Source organism: Embiotoca jacksoni, unplaced genomic scaffold (genome assembly GCF_022577435.1).
Source record: "Embiotoca jacksoni isolate LCO1_2020_lvr unplaced genomic scaffold, fEmbJac1.0.p SCAF_4, whole genome shotgun sequence".
NCBI classification, from domain to species: domain Eukaryota; kingdom Metazoa; phylum Chordata; class Actinopteri; family Embiotocidae; genus Embiotoca; species Embiotoca jacksoni.
In genome coordinates this window covers 18,368,934-18,390,128 of record NW_027185392.1, presented here as the reverse complement: position 1 = coordinate 18,390,128, position 21,195 = coordinate 18,368,934, and the positions used below count along the sequence as shown (strand labels likewise).

At 40.9% G+C, this 21,195-nt stretch overlaps 1 protein-coding gene across 1 annotated transcript in view; it reads left to right on the top strand.

The window, feature by feature from the left end:
* Positions 1-19,285: 19,285 nt before the first annotated feature.
* Positions 19,286-21,195, top strand: part of elfn1b (extracellular leucine-rich repeat and fibronectin type III domain containing 1b) — a 127,360-nt gene continuing 125,450 nt past the window's right edge. Inside the window, exon 1 of the mRNA XM_069168328.1 lies at positions 19,286-19,687. The gene's annotated coding sequence lies outside the window, so the exon portion shown is untranslated. The remainder of the gene's footprint in view (positions 19,688-21,195) is intronic.

Here is a 21,195-nt window from a genome sequence, read left to right as displayed (position 1 = left end):
GGCTTTCAAACTGATCAGCTTAAAGTCATCAGGACTTTCTATATTGTTTTTCTCCTGATTTTATTGTCAGCCTATTTTTCTGATCACTCTGCTGCACTGAAATGTGTTTTTTTTTCTTTTCAATGTGAATTTCCAATTTTCTGAAGGAGCATTTTAAAGCCTGCACTCTGTCCCAATCAATCAAGATCAATCAAGTGACTCCTGCTGAGGTCACTCCTTGGTACATGGAAAAAACACCTTTGGTGTATTAAGTGTGGTTCCAATCAGTAGGGGTCACCAGTGATCACTGCTCACGTACCTTCAATACGGCCGTTCCTGCAGCGTTAACTGCTATGACTTTCAGGGGAAATGGAGGCTGTATTTTCTGTGAATGCACTGCATTTTGGTCCCATCACAACTAATGGAAAAGTTAAATTTATTTGTATTGCACACTGCAGTTTGTATATAAGAAATGCTGAACTATGAGGAGTTCCGTAAAAGAAATGTAAATCAGAAGATTTTGACAGATTCACACCCAGAGAAAGTTGGGAGGAATATTTGGGAGAATAATTCAAAGAGACGAGACTGTGCTGGATTTAAAGATTCTTAAATGGATCATACTATTAAATAAATCAGAAATACTAATCAAATTTACATAACTGGATTTAATTTTGAATAAAAGTACACGAATGATGACTTAGTTTCTCATTTTCTGAAAAGATCTTTAGAGAAATGATGTCAGGGAATAGTGAGTCTGGGGCTGCAATTAAAAATGACAGTCTGCCTTTCTGTTGAACAAATACAAACTAGTGGCCACTGAAGGTCATTGATAATGCAAAACTAAATGATTTCTTTCGACAAACGACTTCTAATGGACAATACAATTAATGGTGGCTTTTTGTTTAAGCCTGACATTTGAAAGGTAAACTAGAGCGACATCGTTGTGAAAGCAGTTGAATAGTCACTACAAGCTCTGTCTTACAACTACTACACATTTAGATGTGATTAGATTCTTAGTGTATTCTTTTGGCAGTAAATGTAAAGCTTGAATGCCTCCACCAACATGTCAAAGGAAACTATCCTTTGACATCCACGTTAGACCACACCAATTCTGCAGTGAAGACTTTGAAGAAATTGATTAAAAGGTATCAAGTGTATTTTTAATCATCAAGGACATATGTGCCATAATAACAAACAACTCAAGGTTGTTAAAGAATTAAGGAGAAAGAAAACAACAAAATAAATATGCTATCTTGTGAAAAATACACGCCAAAGCCAAAAAAACATGTACTACCTCCATCCTGCAAATTGAAACAAGTGGAATATAAAACTGATATCAAATACAGAGCTAAATAAAGCTCATTTTGAAAATCCTGCAACAAAGGTCCAAAGGTGGCTCATCAGCACAGTTAAGCTTCACTGATAACTCTTTCACAATAAATGTCCAACCAACCTCTTTTTATTTACCAGACTGAGGCAACCAAACCAAAACAGCATATCATAATACAACAAACCATTCAAAAGCCATGCACACATTTGATATGCATACTTTGAGAATACTTGATGTTGTCTCTGTTGCAGTGCAACATTGTGTTGAAGGCTAAGATCAGCACGGCACCCCGCAGAGAGACACAGGTTTGGTGGAACTGGACCTCCTGAGCTCCATAAGCTCCTGAGCTTAAATTGATGAAAGAGACAGCGGTGCAGCACAAAGGAAGTGGACACACATTGTGTTGATTTGAATAAGCGACATAAGATTTCGAAACCTAACTTGCTGGGAAGAATAAATATTGACTGAATTTCTAGAAAAAGATTGAAGGATTTAGGAGATGCATGCATTGTCAGTAATTAGAAGAATTAGTCATGTTCAGCTGTGGTCCCTGCTCTGTCTAGTTATTCTGTGTCTGGGTATAACTGCCACCTAGAGAAACGTGCACATCATATTGTATACGTTGTTTAATTTCCAGTTTTTAACAATCTCACCACCAAGTCTCTTTAATAGATGTTCTGGAGCTTCTGGTCACATCATGTGATCTTTGTCAGCAAACAACATTTTCCATATAAGATGGGTCAAAATGCAGAGGCTCAATCAATAAAGTACTTTAAAAAATACACTGTTGGCTTTGGAAGTGATACTGCTTGAAGTGAGCTTGTTCGCTTTGTGTTTATATGTCACAGCAGACACTGTTGCATCCCATCCTTCCTCTTTCTTCTGTGCTTTTGGCTTTGTAAAAGGCAATACTGTAGGTTTTAATGAACTGAAATACCAAAATTATAATGTAACCCCCTATTCACCCCACCGACAACCTATTTTGTTTTGTCTGTACTTAGATTTTTTTTTGTCTTTTATTTCTTTCATGGTTGTATTAAAAAAAACAACCATCCCTGTTTAAAATGTATTGGGATGAGAATTAGTAATACTTGGCATCCACACTTGCGTCTTCTCTGTGTCCTGATTCTTCAGTAACATAAAGCCGACATCCACCCAGACTCACCCATACGCTGCTCCGTTTACCCACAGAGTGATGGCTGAGAGATGCAGGGGGAGACTATATTATATTCATCACTTCCAACGCTACCGGCACTGAAATTAAACAAACAGAAATTTTGAGCAGTGGAGTTTTCAGATTGAGTTGATTGCCATTGGGAAGGATTTATTAAGGGCAAAGAACGGCGACAATCTATTGCTGTCCCCTGAAGAAAGGACCGTTTGGACAGGCTGAATGGGAATTGCCTGAGGCCCTACTAAGAAACAGAAGGAACAGCTGTCCTTGACACATACACAGCACACAAATATCAGTGCAGGCACACGGACAAAGACATGTACATGGACACGTATGCACACACACAGACGCATTCAAACTAAGCCTGGCTATTGTTGCCCGAGGGCACATTTTTGCAGGGAGAGGAGTGATTACACGGGATAACAACACAAGGCTGATATATTGCCAACTCATATCTCCTGCACTGCAAGAAAGGTGGAACAGACCTTGAACATGACTCGCCTTTGAACAAACACAACCACCTTAATCCTGTCACATTTTAAAAAACCTTTTTGGGTGAATATTTTCTCTTCAAAGAATCCTGCTGGACTTGTTAACACAGAGGGCCATTAAAAGGACACTTCTTAAGTCACCCAAGACCGGATAAATCGAGGTGACACACACATGCAAACATTCATAAACAGATAGAGGGTCTTCAGGGAAGTGTGAACGTGGCTGTGAGTTCTGGCAGCCTTTAGGCTTTCACGAGGCGTTCCTTGGTTATTGGTTTCTATTGTTTTCACTCAAACGGTTCATGCCTATTGTAGATGCTTTAAAAATGCTGAAGCACATTCTTTTTGAACGATAGAACCATTTCCGGCAAATAAGTTGCTTGTAACCTCATGTCAGCGGCGTGTTTAAAAGGCGACATAAAACAGATGTATAGAGACACAATAACAAGCAGAACGGATGAGGAATTTGTCATCCTGGGACATTATGTACACTATAAAAAAAGATAATCATCTCCATTAGAGATGTTACATCCCGTACAGTCTGATTCAGCCTGCTATCACCCAATGCACTAAGTAGGGGAGCTGAAATCTTCAAAACCTGTAAAAGCTTTCATGAAGTTGTTTACCAGCTTGGATATTTCTGAGCAACTGAATGCAGATAATTAGAAGCTTGTTGAAAAGATTCCAGTCAGATGTTCTAATATAATGCAAACCAAAGACATAATGGAGCCTAGTCAGGAAGAAACTCCTGTTCATATACTGTAGAGGATTTAACCCGATGGGTTACATTTTCTTGATATTGTAACACTGGTAACTCTGTAGCCTTAACTATAGATGAAACTGTTTCTTGATCTTTTTGGGCTATGGGTTAAGAAAAGCAAGGGGACAGCTTCTTCTGTGTAACACTGCTTCTTTAATCTTCCTCCTTAATAACAAAGAATAACCAAGTACCGACCAAAACATGGCCTCATCACCTTACCACATATCATTGCGCCCAATCCCAATCAAGATCAACATCAACATCACAGCCAAGTGGGACACTACATTATATAGTTTCCAAATCAATGATACAGAACAATTACAAAATAAAACCCAACAAAAAGAAACCTCATCTTACAATATGAACAAAGGCAGTTGTTTGTTCCTGAATAAAGAAGAGATGGCTCGACACAGGACTTTGTCTTTTCCTTCCACTAATTCTGCAAACAATGAACTGCAAGCTCCGAGCAAACCACAGCTTGATACAAACTGATTTTATGTACTTAATAATTTAATAATGCAGCCATGTACCTGCATATCTGTACCAAGTACCATGCCAAAGAGTGTAACACACCTGTCAGTTCAATGGGGGATTCTGTGTCAGTGTTACATTTTGCCTCGCCTAAGCATGAAAAGTAAGCTGCCTTAAGTCGAGGCACAAAACCTGCTCCATTACGCATTTCTATTTGTCACTTCCTGTTTTATTTAGTATTAAAACATATCTCTCTTTTTAGATGTCTGTTTGTCTGCTCCGCCCTTATTGTGTACGTATAGTCTGCTTGGTCCCTACCATCGTTCCAGATATTTTTTTCTGCCACACAGCAACCAAACATGATGTTGGTTTGTGAAATGCGTTCTGACGCCTTGAGTTCAGCATTTCATCCGTCGCCATCTTGCTAATATTTAATCAATTCATTATCAGATGGACTGCCAGAAAACTAATAAGAAGGAGCGACTTTAGCGTATGACACCATTATGACCTGTGGAAATAATTTATTGACTCTATATTTAATAGGAGAAGTTGAGTGGGAGTCTGTTGGAGGTTTTTTGGAGCCAACCCTCGGTGTTATTGCACGATAAGGCACTTCCATACTGACCTGACTTGTCAGACCCAGAATATATACTCACTTTTTTTATACAGTCTATGGTTTCTTTGTGTAGTCCGCCCTGTAATCTGCTTGCTCTCTTTATTTTTGGGATAAATGGGAAACAGTTGCTGTATGGTGAGGTTTAGCCACCAAAACTACCTGATTAAAAAAAGATTGTGGTTTGGGTTGAAACAAGTAATCCTAACATTACGCATGTCAAGTTACCTACTGTATGTTAAATATAAGTTAAAAATGTTCCATTATTCAAGTAACTTATGTCTTTTAAAAGAAATACACATTGACAGGGTAAAAGTCCTGCGTTTGTTCCAACCAACCATCTTCGACCTCATCCTTGTGTGTAACTTTATTGCAGTTTGTACTTTGTCACATGACCTGCTTATTCGACCCTGGTCATACATGTGTGTGCTTTTCAGGTCTAGGCAAGGAAAAAAACCTGACACTGACAGTGGTATCCTGTAGTGGACTAAAGGGCGTTTTACGTGATATCACCCAAGTCAAAGGTAACTGGGTCGTTAAGATTTTTTTCAAATAAAAAAAACACCTGCACACCCTGGTGCCTTTCACTCCTTAATCTCTATAGATCAGTGCTTCCCAAACCGTGTGCTGAAACAAGGTAACAGGTAACAAGACAAAAAAATTAAAAGGCTAAATTCTGCTGCATAGTATTTTTCGGTTTTCTTTTCTTGAAAGATACTATACAGAGTTCTTTGCAGACCTCTAAAACTTCTCCAAGCAAAACAGGCGGTGAGGGGGAAAAATCAATCTTTGAACATCTTGTTCAAAAATCCTAGATGTGCACCGAGGGATCACAAGAAGGCGCTGCTTTGTATCACAAGCAGAAAAGGTTGGAAACCATTGCTCTAGAAAGTCCAAACTGTACATTTCAAGTGTATTTTAAAATGGTTTCTTATGTGGATGAAAGTCATTGTAAATGGCTTAAATATCATCTTGTTTATCTCTGCTGGTCAAGTAACCACTGGTGCAACAGCTGAGGATTTATTTCCAGATGCTTTTGCATATGACGATGTTTGCAGTTAAAACAACCACAGACTGAATCACAGCTTTACTCAGACAGAGGAATCATACAAAAAATGATTTACTGTTCCTGTTTAGTCACAAGCTTTTGCATTTGGGTGACGACCATGAACCTCAACATCTCCGTCTGACATGTGGCCTTCAACTCCCATTGTATTGTTCCTTTTATACAGAAATCACATGTCTGAGTTGCACAATCTTTTATGGAACTTTTACCTTTAATAAATAGGACAATAAATATGGAGACAGGGAATAAGGAGAGTGACGTGCAAGACAGGTCATTGGCTGCAGCTGAACGGTGGACCTTGGTGTTGTGTTTTATGTCTCACCCATTATCAGGATGTCCCTGTGGAGGACATTAATATGCCACAATACACTACAGGGAACCCAGTAGTCACCGTTAGCAGAGAGCATCTGCAGTGTAGTTTTTTTTTTACATTAAAAACATTAACCTCTCTTCATCTAATCAGATAAAAGCTATAAAACAACTTGAATCTTTTAAAGTTGTTTTTGAATGTAGTGACAAAAATCTGAACATGCTGGCGACATGAGGTAACGCCAGTTGTCCTTCAGTAGCTATTATTTGTCAAAGAGAGCACAACTTAGCACAGAGCACATTCAGATCAAGAGAGTCAGAGTGAAAGGGAAAGAGTAGGGATAAAAAACAAAAACAAACTGCAGAGTGAGTGAATGGGCTCCTTTGAGATGAGCCCGGCCTGAGAAGAATCGATCAGCAGCAATCACAATTCACAACACATGGTGGTTAGATTTCTGTCCGTCTTTGATCTTGACCTGCTCTGACGTCATGCAAACATAGAGCAGCGATAACCTCACGAGATCCCGCCAGCTGCAGTTTTTTCGGAGCCGGGCGCCGCATGTTGTTGACTACACAGCTGCCGGCCATAGCAACGGGCTCACACCGGATCTAGCAGCTGATTGGTTTAGCGACTGGCTCCACATAAATTTTCATTGTTGTAGAATTTTAGAGGTTGTGATTGAAAATTTGAGGGTTTATTCTGTAAACAGGATACATGTTGTTGGTTTTATGGTGATGTTCAGAGCTGTAACAGAATTCTGGGCCCTAAACACTCACTGTGGGCCTTCTTCTTCACCATTCATGTCTGTTATTTATCTTTAGAAAATCTGTTACAAATAGGTTACTTTAGCCAAGACCTGTACACATAAATCTGTAGTGGTTATCTGAGCAGTCACTAATGAACTGTTTATAGCAGTTAAAAAAAAATAAAAAAAATTGTGATATGTGCTTAAATCTGTACATTACAATCTTCTTTTATCAACATGCTGCCCCTGCACTGGGGCCCTATTAGTCCCTCTTTTCCCCCCATCTTTGACGGCCCTGGTGACGTTTATAAGTCAGAGAGGCTGAATACATTCAGGATACAGATCATACATATCACAGTTCTCCTCTGTTGTGTATCGACATTGAACTGATTTAATTAGTGATATATAACAACATAAAAACTTCTGATAAGTGGGATGTGAGTATTAACTCCTGATAGTCAAAAACAATCTCACATGTAAAGAGTGAAAATTGTCTTGTATTTCCCTCTTCTGTATTTGATTATTTATTAACATTATTATGATTTAAAATGTATCTATATAGTTTAAGAGACACGTGTCTGCTCAGCTGATTTAATATACATATAATAAATTGGTATATTATATATATATATATATATATATATATGGGTTCCTGATGTACATGGCAATACAAATGGAAGCTGAACTGAACCATGAACAGATCACAGATTGCCTGTACAGCAGTTTAATGGGCTACTTTGTCATATTTAAAATTGTATTAAATCAGGATCAGTCTAACAGGATGTGAGTGTTTCTGTGACTTCTTAGACTGAAGGCTGCTGGATACTGTCTGACTTGACTGCAGCTTTCTGTCTCCGCTGCCCCTCCTGCAGCTCTCAACGATCCTAATGAGTGACACCCGTGATTGTGGGCGGGGCCAAAAATGTAAAATCAAAATGGAGGCAAGTAGAAAGAGGGAGCTCCTGACAAAGAGCATATCTATTATCTAATACAGCTTCTGGACACTGTGCCTGCAGTCTGAAAGACGAGCAGAGAAAAGCATAAGTACAAATAAGAAAAAAGATTGGAAGAGTGTGAGTGCCAGTTTGTATGCAGAACCATCTGGATTTCCTACTTGGGCAGCCATGTGCTGCTCGACAGACTGCTGATCCCCAGAGTGGCTATGATTGATTTTTTTAATCTTCACCTTTTTTTGCTTGGATTTAACCCTCGACTTTTTTCCCTCGCTTTACTGGATATTCTCATTTGCCCAAAGGAACCGACTACAGTAAATCTGCTGCTTTATTGTCCTCTCTCTCCTGGATTCTCATTGACTTTCCACACTGTTTGGCCATAAAAATATTTCTAAAGTTTCTAAACTGAGCCAAGTCCTTTGCAGACTTGTATTTGACTTCCTAAATTTTGTATTTGACCATTCATCATTTGTACATGTTCTTGTTTACTGGGAGTAAATTAGATGAACTAAACTGTCAGAAACATTGAACTACAAAATAAATGAATATCTTTAGAGATCTTTCCCAATTGTGTTGGGATAATAGAAAATGTGTTGTATAAAATTCATTTATCCAGGAATTTTATTGAAAGTTCAGCATTCTCTCTTTGCATGTGATAAACATGCCGACACAGTAAGAGTACAGTGTCTTAAATGCCTCATACTTTATTTACTAACCGCAAAACAAGTTGTACAGATATTATCTTTCAAATTTGGGATGAAATTACAATTACTCTCCTGTCTTTGGCACTACCTTTCTATCTATCTTATCTATCAGCATACATGAAAACTATTTCTGTGTTCCAAATGACAAACTTCACTTAATACACAAATAAAACGTAACAGTGCTCTTACATGTTAGGACTCCTACTTGTGTCATACTTGAATTTAGAGGAGTTACCATCATATTCCACTGAAGACGGATCCGTCACGTTGTGTGTGTGAGCCGCGACTTTGTTCCATCCTCTGCACAGCTTCATATCCCAGTGGGAGCGTATCAGATGCGGAGCGTTTTGTTTGCCCGTTTTATCCTACTTCCTGATTTGGTTAAGCTTCCTTGATTTTTGTGCTTCTGTTGTTGGTAAACGCTGTTAAACTGCTTATTTTTTGTCCGTTGTGTGTTCGTTGTTGTCATTTCCTGCTTTGTGCTGCAGCGTATACAGACAAAGTTAATACAACCTGCTTTGTTTTAGTCATTAAAACATGAATCCTAGCCCCGGGTAGACGGTGATGTAGTAATGTGTTTTAGTTTGAAAATTGACCGGAAGTTTGTTTAATGTTCACGAGACATTTCCTGCCTGGCCGATCTGCTCTGGTGAGACGGACTGCGACACAGCCGATGTGATATGAAGCAATGACTTTAATCACTGCAATTCACTCCAGCAGCCGCGTCGCAGACGGAAACGGGGGAAAATAGCCTTTACTGTTGTCTCAAATCGTGCACTGACTGGACACCACCTGAGCATGTGAATGCATCACCCGCCAAAATATCTGCAGCTTTTATTATTTTACCAAAAAATGAACATGTTTTTGTGTCCTCTGTTTATCACACTCAATAAACACACGGATTCGTCTTTCTAGCAGCAGAAGTGAAAAATAAACATTTGTGTGGTGTTCAGGAACAGCTGAAGCTTCCTCTGGCGCCTTAATTTGAAAACTCTTTACGTCAGTGGTCCCAGCCCTTCCTCTATGTATCCAGGATGGTGACCGTCTAGGCTGAAAAGTGTCCAGAGTGTCACACTTATTTTTTGGACCGTTTTTAGTGCATCATCCTGGTGCTGGTAGTGCACTGCATGTTTTTGTACTTTACAATGAGAACGCACTTATGCACTCAAATTAGTGAGTGTTAGTACACAAGTACTCCATTTGGAACACAGCCTACGTGTCTACAAGCTGTACAGATCCACATCGCCTGTCTCTGACCTGCACACATAAATGAAGTGAATCGGTCTGTAGTGGTTCATGTCGATGGGATCATGGAGGTTCCATGATAGTTAGGAAATGATGTACACCTCTTTTAGATGAGTGATTAGTGAAATATCGCAAATGACCGGGCCTCATTCAAACACATATGCTCACAGGCATGAACACGCGCGCGTGCATGCGCGCACATCCCCCCGGTGAATATGTATGAGAGTTGATGCTTCCTAGAGGGATGACAGACTGTTTTCAGCCCCCTTTGATCTGTATGCCTGCTCCTGTATCCCCCTCCCTTACTTCACACATGCACGCACACACACATGCGCACTTGCACACAAACAAACACCCTATCCCTTTGAACCTTGGCCAAGATGACGGGTCAGGGGCACACGGTGGCCAAAAAGGACAGGAAATGGAACCGCTCCATGGAGAAAGCATCATCAACAAACTACTGTTTACCTGTAACAGAGAGGCCAGAGATGGACGCTGTGAGGCAGGGACATGAAGGAGAAGACAATGAGGGAAAAATAACAGCTGAGGGGAGAGTGATATCTGACAAGCCTTTCTAGTACTGTCACAGTCTTTGTAGAGGGTTGACAGTAAATGCAGCTAAGTATATTTTGCGAGTATACACAGCTTGTGTGTGTGTGTGTGTGTGTGTGTGTGTGTGTGTGTGTGTGTGTGTGTGTGTGTGTGTGTGTGTGTGTGTGTTCGAGCTGGTCTCGTGTGCGCAGCGCCACTAGTGTTTGTGCGCTCTTCACTTGTGCGTCTGCATGTGTCTGTCTGTTGAATAGGCGTCTTGTCATTGACCTAAAAACAGTGTGAGAGCCTGCCAGTGTCGCTTAAATCCTCTTTTCTTCTCCATTCCTCCAGTCTCTGTCTTCTAGCCAGCGCACACACTCGTCTTTGTGTACGTGTGTGAGTGTTTCTGAGGGTGTGTGTGCGCACGCGTCACTCGCTGTCTCTATTTAAACATCATACAGACTCACAAATGGCGCTCCTGCCAACAGAGATGAGAGCACACTGTTCACAAAGACTCTTACTCTCCCACTCTTTCTCTCTCCCACTCTCCTCCTTCAGTCCCCCTTTATACTTTGAGGTACCCATGGGATATCATTAGTGTTATTACTGTATTGAGATAAACGAGAGCATGTATGTCTCCATGCGTGTGTGTGCAGTCATGTGTGTTGTGTGTGTGTGTGTGTGTGTGTGTGTGTGTGTGTGTGTGTGTGTGTGTGTGTGTGTGTGTGTGTATGTGTGTGTGTGTGTGTGTGTGTGTGTGTGTGTGTGTGTGTGAAGGGCGTGATGGAGGAGGTGAGATGCTGCATGTCCACACCCACCCTGAAGGGTTGGATGTAATTACTGAATAAGAGCGATTATAAATGCTGCTTTCAAAAGACAGTTTTTCTTCTCGGACGACTTCATTCTCTCCTCCATCAAGCGTCTGCCTACTGTTTATAACTGCGCCTAATTTATTTATTCATTTAGGCCTCACAAAAGGTAGAGCGAGGTGCCGGTGCTTTATCAGCCCCGTGACGGCAGAGAGATGTTGCATCACCAAACACAGAGGGTTAAGCATAATTACGGCTGCCGCTTTCATGTTGTCTCTCTCCTCGGCGAGACTCCGCTGCCACCGCTGGCCTTTCGTTCTGTATCAAAGAAGACTTTGGTCCTCTGGGGCAGCAGACCCAGACACACATTGACACAGATTAACACACACACACACACACACACACACACACACACACACACACACACACACACACACACACACACACACACAAACACATGCGCACCCATACACATTCATCACGGTTCTGTTTGGTGATTTGCATCAGTTGGTTGTTTTTTTCAAAACTGTAATTTTAATCTTGCACACACATCAGGATTTCATTTACATTTTAATGCTGTGTTATTAATTTTGAGTTATATTCAGTTTGGCTCCTGATTCAGATGTAACCAAGTGATTTCTATTTTTAGGTTGGGAAGTTACATTTTAGCCCAGTATGCAACAAGAATAGTGCATCTTGGTAGCTGTAGATCCTTAAGTGCGATTTAAAATATAATATCTGTAACCTACCACCAGGTTTTCATATACAGTAGCCTTTCGTCACTGCAGTACACAGTACATGGAGAGCAGACCTTATTATTACTGCTCCTGTTATTCTTGTTATTATTACTACTTTTTGTTCTCACACTGTATGGACTTCCCAATGTTTCTGTTGAATTTCCTGTTAAGAACGACAGCTCGTTCTATCAGCTGTAGTTAGTGAGCTAAATGTTTAAGCCAATGGTTTCTCCATGAGTTGGGAAAACTTTTTCTCCACTACCTTCCACATGACCTATCTTAAAACCGATCCTATAATAGGATACTCTAACTCAGATTCTATTATAGAATCCGAATTGTGCATTTAAAGGCTGCCTGCAATGACATTTGTGAAAGGTTATAGCTGCATGACTCAGGCAAAAAGTCATCAGCCTCACTGATTGACTGTCCAACGCTGGGCTCTGACTACATGAATTCGGCCCGATTTAAACCCAATTTAGTCTTCGTCAGCAAATTTCCAGTGTCGGGCCCAGCTTTGTTATGTCGGGAATTACCTCTGGCCTTGTCGTGTGACTAATTGAAGAACAGCGATGCGGTGTCTGGAACACCACACAGCACCCTCATGAAAAGAGTTTTTGTTTTTACCTGTTTGACGTATTCTGCAACGTGATCCTTGAGGTCGACCTGTAGGATAGCAGGATGCTCCCTAGCGTGCATTTGTAAACATGGCGAAAAGACCGTTAGCGTCACACATAGTGCCTCTGTAGACATGATTGTCAACTTCTTGACCCTCCTCCCACACGACATTAGGCTTGCTGCACCAGACTGTCGCTCACAGCTTCAGTTTTCTTCGCTCGTATTAACATTCAATCAGCCACTTGGAAGGGCGGACCAGTCAGCGACCAGTGTGGTGGTTAAATGTGTTTGTCCTACCCCTCATTCACTATGATTGTATGGCTGGGGACGGTGACGAGCGCACTTTCAGCACTTAGTGCAGAATAAACGCTCAGCACCTCTTCAAGCTGCTGGCGTTCATTTAAAACAATTAAATTTTTTTTGCTGTACTCAGGAAAAAACACGGGCCGTAGGTAGTTGGAGCAATGGCAGAAAGTCGGACGGTTTTGGTGCATGCTGATTGGTTAAAATCAACCCAAGGTCTAGGCTTGGTAGGATGGAACGACTGCAAACGATTCCCTACGGAGCCAGGCTAAGACGATACAGGAACTCTTGCACGAACGTGAACAATGATTGGTCTGGGTCATACTTTTAGTGATTCCAGTCTTCCCACAAAAACAACAAAAAGTTATGACAGTTACCAGTGTGAAAGACAAATATATTGTGTACACTGAGCTTGGCATTAGTCTTACTGTCATTTTTATGATGAGATAAACATCAGGCCAGACTGTTATTTGCTTGGAATGTAATATATATTTTTTTTAGCTACACAGCTTATATACCTGCTTATTTGATCTAATTGTATGTAAAGGCTTCAAGGAAATACCATAACAATGTGTTTACCAGACATAACGGTATACTGGTAAATGTTAACTTTCCCTAATCCAATAATAGCTGGGAAGAGCTGCTACTTTACCTAAAACTCTGGCAAGGACCACCTTTGAGAAAATACTGCAGGCCTGCAGGCAATACCCCCTCAAATCAATATCATAATTTAGTGTCACATTTACCTTGGTAGTGATTGATGTAGTGATTATTTTTTATATATATATATATTTGTCCAAACAATCTATCTTGAAAGTAGACATTTTAATTATTTCAGGTGTGCAATAAAGAGGAAATAATGGGTTTGGATCTCAAGTTATATTAATTTAATATTAAATAATACGAATACACATATAGCCATATTAAATCTATGCTCTAATCATCCATAATATATAATAATACTTTCTTAAACGTATGAAACTTTGCATCTCTGAGTAACAATTTTCTGTCATACTCACTGGCTCAGACACTTCCTTTGCTGAAATAAAATGTAAAACTACCAGATTGTTTCAAATATCTTTTTGATTCAGGAAATTAAAATTAAACAGTTTAAAATACTGCAGGTCTTTGCATTTGTCACCAAAGGTGCTCAAACAAATTAAAGTTTGATCATATCGGAGTAAATTTAGCAAACACTTTTTGTAATGGACTGTGAAAAATACCCATTGGAAGGAATATCATTTTTGTGCAGTTACCTTTTTCTTGGACTCGCTCCCTGTATTCTCTGTTGTGTTTAAGATGTTCAAACAAATCCAAACGTTATTGTCTTTGGGGGTTAAAGTTGGTGCTAGTCCCAACAGCTGCATGGTGACAGGGGTTAAAAGTAACCCAACAATGCCTGACAGACCTCCTTCCTCCTCTGGTCTCCTGATGTCATTCATCTGAAACGCTCCACCTGTCGGCATTTCTTTCTGCCTGGCTGTCTCTCTTCCAGCCAGATCAACCTGTCAATCTGATTCTCTGTTGGAATGACAGCACTGACTGATGGGTTGTGACGGTGTGCACGTGTGTGTCTGCGCGTCAACCACACATAAAGGAAACGTACACAGTCTGGACACGGGCACACCTATATGTACTATATATGGGATCCTAATGTCCGTTGGAGTTGAAGTGATACTATCAATGCTGATATAGCAATATTGTTGCTTATGTTGATAAACATTGTTAGTACAAAGTGACCACGTACATATTTTGTGAATATATGATAGTCTGGTTCAGCTCGCGTGCTGTTCACAGCTTCTGTCTTCTGTGATTTTTGTCTGGAGATCCTGTTCACATGAAGGTCTGAAGGGTGGACCAGTGATTGAGGGCGGTCAAGTGTGATGAAGTCACGTGTTTTGTTTCTAAATGTAGTTCCAACCATGACGGTGGTGGTAGAGCTGGATGAAGCTGTAATGTAGTGACATATGTCATGTCTATGTGTGTGTGTTGTTGTTGTTTACAACAGAGTGACTTTCGGTGCGCAACATATGGCTTTAGTGGCCAATGTCAATTGATTAAAGGCTGGTCCAATAGCTTCAAAATAAACCCGAGGTCTACGCCCATTAGGATTCAACGACTGGAAACCCTCCTCAATGGAGCGTTTCCAGAACCATAGATTCATGAATGAATGAATAAAATGATATGCAATAATATAGATAAACATGCCCATTCAAAGTGTTATAAGGCATTTATTGCCTGTTCACAGATGTACAGTTGATTCAAAGGTACTATAAAAACTGGTTATAAATGCATTAAAAAATGAATTCCTTGGAAATAGTTAATTAAACATTTCCAGATTTTCCCAGAGCTTTAAGCCACATTCGTGGCCTTTATGAGTGTATGGTGTTTGTTCATTTGTAATTGAAAGTGAAACATATTTTGATATAAATTAAAATATATTTTATCAATGAATATAATATTTTTCATTCATACTAAATCTGTTGTGTATTGTCTTCCACCCACGACACTCAAAGAAGACATCCACTCTGAACCATTTTACCAGCGTATGTTAAAGTATCTAAATTTGCTGGGTCCATTTTGTTGTTTCATGTTTTTCTGTTTTTCATTCCTGCAGAAAAGTGGCCAAAGGTTGTAAAACATCCCGATGTGATGTTACATCCCATCGACATGTGTAGCTGCAAAAGTCTGACAGTGGAGCATTTTTTGATGCATCAGCAGTAACGATCAGGTTGAGGTGTCTGTTGTCCAACATCAACGCTTCTTCAACATTTTCCTGAGACTTTCAGCAGTTAAACAGGAAGCGACCCCATTTATAGCCACAATAGACCACGATGCAGGACACATTTTGGAGTTGCTCGTGCTTTGGAAATACTGTCTTGTGCTGTAATGGTCCTGCACACATGTATGACTCATTTTCCAGGTGTTGTTGAAAATCAAAAAGACAGAGGCAGATGAGGCGGGGTAAGAAGAGTGCCCCAACACACACTGTTACATTAACACCAGGAGTGTGAGTCACTGTTTTACAGTGAATACATTTAATTGTGCTTCTTGACCATTTGATTCGAGTGCTCGTTTCTTTTTCTTTCCTTTTGGATTTAGTAATGTTGTAGTCAAAGAAACAACAATTAGCTGTATATTCAAAAAATAAATAGAAGATTTTTAATGCTATTAATATTCACCTGCAAGATAAATTGTGGAAAGCAGAAGTGTGTTTTAATGCACTCTTTGCTGTTTTTGGGACAGTGGACAGACTCTGATTGGCTGATCTGATCATGTGGCTGGTTGCAGGACGTAACTGTTATTTCAAAATATTATAATACTAAGAAAGTAATACATGAATTCCAAAAAAAATCTGTTTCTTATCTGTTCCAAATACAGCACTTATTTGTCTCGAGGGGGTAGTTTTGGTTGTTGTGTACAGTAGCAGTGAAATCAGTGACTGCACGTTACAGCTTCAGTCTGCATAGAGGAGGAACTTCTTTGAATTTAATTTGTTTGGCATTGATTATTGCTGAAAATGAGCCAATTGAATTGATTGTGCTTTAGCAGATCTATGTATTAATTTTGGATAACGTATAATCAACGCAGAATGAGTCATTACACCTTAAATGATCAAAGTCTGATTTCAAATAGCATAAAAGAAATGCTAAACATCACATATTATTTATTGTAAGAGTATCCAAAGACAGGTTACATGCAGACTGGCATCTGTTTGGGTTTAGAAGCCCACAATGCACCAAATGTTCACCAGAGAGTACAAAGACGGTGTTAGTTTTTTGGAGAGTTAAAAAAAAAATGGATAAAGTGAATCTGTATTTGATGTCAATTTTATGTCTGAACTGAAAGGGAAAGTTTGTTTCAAAGCCTTGTCAGGAATTAGCCCACTTTCAGTGGAAGAAGCATTTAATCATATACTGTTCGTTAACCTAAAAGTAGTCAAATAAGATTTTAATCTGCATTAAAAGTCTTTTTTTCCATCTGAGTGCAGTAGAAACAAGCCATGGAACCAACCTTGACGGCATGTGGTGTGTCTCAGCAAAATAGAGTCTTTTATAAAACATCCAGCAGAAAGTCAAATAAGTTGTTTCTTCTTTGTCCTGATGAAATTGAAGTCTCGTATTCTCTTTCTGCCAGCCTCTGAAAAAAAAATGTCTCTATAGCTATTGAAAGCTCAGCTATGTCAACCAGCCATCACTCCAAAGCATGCAAAACAAATCCACAGTGATTTCTTCTTTCTGACTGACACAAACATGGGTCTCCTGTGAACGTTCTGTGTTTGTGTGTGTCTATGTTGTCACATGACCTCCTTCTTCAACCCTCGTCAGACATGCATGTACTTTTCACACCTACGCAAGGCCAAATGTGACACTGACACAATGTGCCCCATGGACCGACACTTGGGAGGTCATTAACTCTGGCACGAACCTGCTGGGTCATGGGCTGGTAGATGTATGATGGTTGTTCAGAGCATCTGACCTGCAAAGAGTTGCTTATGTGTGACAACGACACTGATGAGAGCAGTAAGAGTGAACCAAGACAGAAAAGCTGCGGGAAAACTAAAGCAATGAGCTAAAGGATGATAAAATGTAAAAGATGACAGGAAGAACAAGGCGATCATTTTTTAAGCTTCAAGTTTGCCATTCTATGGGTCGCAATCTTATTTTGGAGCCAGAAGTGACCATATTTGGACAATCTGGGGAGGATCGAGCAGTGAATCTGACTCGATCTGATTGGAAACCTGAAGACACTATGCCCCGCCACTGTGTAGGGGAAACCTGACTGCACCACAGGCCTGTCAATCAAAAAGAAAGGCCCCCAAACATACTGCTTTTTGAGGCTTAATATCTAATTAATGGGATTATTTCCAGATGGACCACCATAAAAATAAGAAGAAGGATTGAATTCAGCAAATGACACAAAAATGACTTGTTGAAAATATTTATTGACATCTTAGTTCATTAGAGAAATTGAATGGGAGTCTATGGAGCCAGAGCCTTTTTAGACCCATGCGGCCCTTGGTGGTTTGCTTCACTTGTCAGACCTGGAAGCTACGTCCACTTTACAGTCTACGGTTCATCCTGACCTTTTTTTAAATGCTGCTGAGCCAAGAAACCACAATCAGCAAATCAAATTTTCAAGAATAATTTAGTTTCAACGTTGGAAAATATAAACATGATGGGAAATTGGTTTGTCATCTAATTGACCTTTTTATTCTATAAATAATATTATGGTGATTCATTATACAGTACGTCCGTCCCTTGTGGAGAAATAGGTCAGAGGCCAGTTACCTCAGCACCCCTGGAGCAGATGCAAATGATTTAATATGTGAATCACAGACACTTCAGTGCGGTCTCTTGTGCAAATCTCTTCTATTTGATTTGACTCTATCCATGCATGTCCACAGAGACAAACAGGATAAAGGATTTATGCGAATTGATGAAGTCGTTCTGTTTCTTCCTCTTTTTTTCCCCCTTCTCTGACCTCATTTGCCTCTCATCCCCCTAATTCCTAATTACTCAATAATGCATTTGGAGGGTCACCGGGGTACAGTTCACACCACTGTCAGCCATCACCTACAGGCACACAGTGGGAGATTACAGGATTTATATATAGTTTCCATATCCACTAATCCATATCCATATGATGTAAGCCAGACAACATACAGTTTTTGGATTTATGGTGTCTGTGGAAAAAAGGGCAGCTAATGCGCAAGACTTTGAACAGAGGCCCTGTTTTTCAGACTACAGTACATGTTGTACTGTTAATATGCTGTTCTGTATTCATCCAATCGCTACTCTTCCAAGTTGTCTAGCTATTTATCCGCCTCCATGCCTGTGTGTGTATGTCTGCACTAAAGAGGCAGTTAATCTGACCATGTCTGCTGGCAGGACATCAGGTTGCCCCATAGTGCATTTAGGCAAACAGCCAACCTCAAATAACATTAAAGTGTTCAGTCTGGTAGGCTACAGTAGCCCAGAGACCTGATGCCTCCACCAGCAGCAGAGAACCACCCGGCAGCGTGGGCTCCCATCACTCCAGATACATGCATGACTGTTTCCGCTCTCCTGAAGAACTCCAACAGCCTGGATTGCACACTATTTCATCAAGAACTTTGCCAATTTGACTTTAGTACAGTACTTATCAGGTAATCTCGCTCTCCAAATGGGAAAGCGTCCAATCTGAACGACTGTCTGCGGCGCTCGAAGTGCCATGCACACCCCTTCTCCGCTACCGGAACAGCTGGCTGACGGTCGCTTCAGTTCAGAGGAGAAGCGACGGGTTGAGGGGCACATAGCTATAGAAAGAGAGAGGCGGAGAAGGAGAGGGAGAGCGAGAGAGAGGGAGGGAGGGGGCTGAATTCCAGCGAATTAATCACCGTCTGTTCCCGTGTGAGAGAGGGAGAGTCAAAGGCAGTCAAATAGAGAGAGAGAGAGAGAGAGAGAGAGAGAGAGGAGGGGGAGTGGAGCCTGACGCAGTGTGAGAGGCAGAAACGGAGAGGAGAGAGACAGAGAACGAGGAGAGACAGCGGCGAGGAGGCAGCGCATCACATCGGGCACCGTTTTGCATCCCAAAGAAAAGAAGATCTTGACGCGGGTCATTCGCCACGTCGGCTTGCTTCTGTGACCGCCGAGCTCCTTCCCGGTGCTCTTCACAGACAGCGCAGAGGAGACAGGAGCAAGCTGGGACAAATCAGTGACAGACAACGACTTTAGAAGAAAAAAAACACACAAAAAAAAAACACACATCAGCACAGCCGCACGTACTGCCAGAGGCAACCGGCGGACCCGTTGCGCCGAGGAGACCCCGCGAGGCGAAGCTGCTTTCTTCCACCCTGGCATCTGGAAGAGGTAAAGTGAAAAGCAGCGGCGAACATCTGTAGATTGGCACACAGAGCTTTGGCTTCATATCATGTGCCTGCCCTGTGATGGCTGGACTCACATTGCGTACGCAACTTTGAAATAATTATGCCAAGACCTCCGGCATTCCTGCGGTTCTGAAATCACCGACACTGAAACCATATCTCTCTGTTCGTGTGTGTGTGTGTGTGTGTGTGTGTGTGTGTGTGTGTGTGTGTGCGTGTGCGTGTGTGCGTGCGCGCGCGCGCGCGTGCGTGTGCACGCAGTCGTGATGAATGGGGGGAATTTGCAGGGCGGCTATTCCCAGGCAACCTGTCTTGCTTGTCTTATCTCCATCCCCGTGTGTCCATTGATGATGCGGGCGCAGATTCATAAATCCAGATTTACATGATCAGCTGCTGGTGAATGTGTGCGGTGCCTGATGGTCCTGTACTCCAGCCTGTGCAACCCGTAGCAGTGCAGATTTGATCATAGTCTGTGAAGCATGTAGTGATATCATATTTTGTGCACATTTAAGCTGGCCACTTGGAGTTTTTGTCCCGGGACAAAAGCCCTCTTACACCGCAGTCCAGCTGGCTGAGTGTTCAGCACCACGGACAGCGGCTCCACTCAGTCCGAGCTGCAGGCGGTGAAAAATCCAACCCACTCAACTCTTTTTCTTTTCCTCTCTGTGGTGTTTTAAAATGACAGCTTCATCTGTATGTTTTTGCATGTTTCTTATTATATTCTGTGGTTGTAAAAAAAAACAACAACAACTTTGATGCATCAAGCCTAAAACTAGAAAACTTCTTGTCAATCAGCTTTTCTCTGAGTCTCAACCTGCAGATTCATGCACTGCAGACTACTTCATCATATGTTCTTGTGCATACAAGAGATTTCCCATGTGCACATAGGTGACCAATTAATGATTTTACAGTGATTTAGTACATTCCCATAAAGATAGAATAGAAATTATTGTCAAAATTGAATAGGTCTTTATTAGTTCCCAATATTTAGTTGTATAGTCCATTTAATCATCATCAGGGTGATTTTTTTTAAACATTGGAAATCTTCTTCCAGAGCCACAAAGGGCATTATGATTTTTGTTTTCACGCCACAGTACTCATTGTGAAAAGTAATTGGAACGTCTTGGGTAAATTCAGTGGAATGTCCCTTTTAAAGGAAAAAAAAAAACCAGAATAAATGAGTGGAGAAGCATAATATATGAGGATTCTCCCTATGAGGGCACAACGGGTCACTGAGTGGTTTAATGAGCATGGAAATGATGTGAATCATATGCTACGGCCTTCACACTCACCAGATTTCAACCCAATTGAACACCTAAGGCAGATTATGCGGTGACGTGTTGGCGCCTTTCATTGCCATCAAAAACACATCAAACTCTGGGAATAGATTTTGGAAAAATGATTCTCATCCTTCCAGTGGAGTTTCACACACGTACAAAGTGCAGTAAAGCTGCTCTGAGGAGTCGTGGTGGCCCCAAACTTCTTTAAAACCTC